Below are 1918 nucleotides of genomic sequence, written 5' to 3' on the forward strand. Positions count from 1 at the left end.
AAACCTAAGTTGCACCTAACTCAAATAACCTAACCAAATTGTAAGAAGCATGTCCTTGAAAGAGGAAGTGAAAGGTGTGGTTGGCAGGATGTAAATTCTAACTCCTATTGATATGTAAATCAGCTTCCCTAAGCAACCAATCACAGACACTTCCTTTCCTGAGCCCACCCTCTTTCAGTATAAACAGAGTGGAAGTCTGAGACTCAGGCATTGCTGAAGATCCTACATCAGCAGGATGGAGGCCATTTGTAGCTTGGTTACTCCAGGTGAGAATTAGAGTGGGAGAATCTACTCCTCTTTTAATTCTTCTCTCCTTGGTTTGGTGGTGGTGGTGGTGGTGGTGTTTTGTCGGTTGTGGAGATTGAACCCAGTGGTAGGGCAGTGTTGCTCAGCCACTTTGTGGTCAAGGCTAGTGCTTTACCACTTGAGCCACAGCCCACTTCTGATTTTGGAGTAGTTAATTGGAGATAAGAGTCTGTGTCAGGGGAACTTTTGTGGCCGAGGCGGATTCAAAGATTGATCCTTGGCTCTCGACCTCTTGAGTAGCTAGGCTTCTAGGGGTGAGCCACCAGTACCTCATTAGATTCTAGGAATGATGGACCCCGACACTGCCCAGTTCTTCCAGAAGGAACTGAGCTCTGCCATCTGTATGAATACTTTCATAGAGCCAGTCACCCTAGAGTGCGGGCACAGTTTTTGACGACCTTGTCTCTGCCTCTGCTGGGAAGAGACCCAGACTCCAGCCAGAGGTGCCCTGGGTGCAGGGGACCCTGCCAGCAGAGAGACCTCAAAACCAACGTGGTTTTGTGGAGCCTGGTGGCCATTGCCAGAAAAGCCAGCCTCAGGCATTTTCTGAGCTCTGAGGAATACATGTGTGGGACACACAGGGAGACCAAGCAGATGTTCTGTGAGGTAGACAGGGCCCTGCTCTGTAGGAGATTCTCCCAGTTTCAGGAGCACAGGGCTCACAAACACCATCTGCTGAGGAGCAGAGGGAGATGATTTCAAAGCAGATGCATGCTGTATGGGAAAAGACTCAAGAAAACCAGCACAATTTACAGGAGAAGAGGAAACTCATCAACTGATGGATTGGTATGTGAAGCTATTCCGAGGCATGACTAAGGATGTTTATAGAGTGCTGTTTTTAGAGCTGGGTATCCAGGAAGAGGAAAGATACCATTCCCAGCTACTGATCAAGGAAGGAAGAACCATGTTACTGCAACTCAGAGAAAGGAAAACCCAAATGCTTCAGAAGAAGCATCAGCTCAGGATTATGTATCAGGAGCTCATCCAAACATACCAGAAGCCAGATGTGGAACTGCTTCAGGATGTAGAGTTGACCCTAGAAAGCTGTGAGTCAATCTTGTTCTTCCTGCCTCTTCCTCTGAGGCCAGAGCTCAGTGCCCCTCCCATTCCTGGACTGATAGAGAGGCTCAACCAGTACCGGTGAAGATTGCCTTCACTGAAGCTATGCAGAATCAAGATCATGGTAGCAATGTTAGACAAAGCCAACCAGATGCAGTTTTGAATTCTGAAGAGTCCCTCCACTTTACTGCTTTTGGACGCCACATCTTCAGCTCTGGGAAACATTACTGGGAGATTAGAGTGTATGACTCTTTCACCTGGGCCCTGGGAGTTGTTAGGGATTCTGCCATAGGGAGCAACCTCACTGAATCTGAGGACCTTCTCCTCCTTTTCTTTGTGAAAGAGAACACGCTTTACACCGTTTGTACCACCTCCCCATTGCTGCCTCACTATGTAGAGAAGCCTCTGGGCCGGGTTGGTGTGTTTCTTGATCTTGACCATGGCAGTGTGAGTTTTTGGAATGTGACTAAGAGTACCCTTATCTGGAGATACCCCACTGACTCTCTCCAATTTCCTGTCATGCCCCTTTTTTCCCAGTGGTAGCCCGGTGACC

The 1918-nt window shown here is 48.2% G+C and overlaps 1 pseudogene; it reads left to right on the top strand.

Annotated features, from left to right (window-relative positions):
- Positions 1-595: 595 nt before the first annotated feature.
- Positions 596-1085, top strand: LOC106002908 (annotated as a pseudogene).
- Positions 1086-1918: the final 833 nt, after the last annotated feature.

Source organism: Dipodomys ordii, unplaced genomic scaffold, assembly GCF_000151885.1.
Source record: "Dipodomys ordii isolate 6190 unplaced genomic scaffold, Dord_2.0 Scaffold1000005471, whole genome shotgun sequence".
NCBI classification, from domain to species: Eukaryota; Metazoa; Chordata; class Mammalia; order Rodentia; family Heteromyidae; genus Dipodomys; species Dipodomys ordii.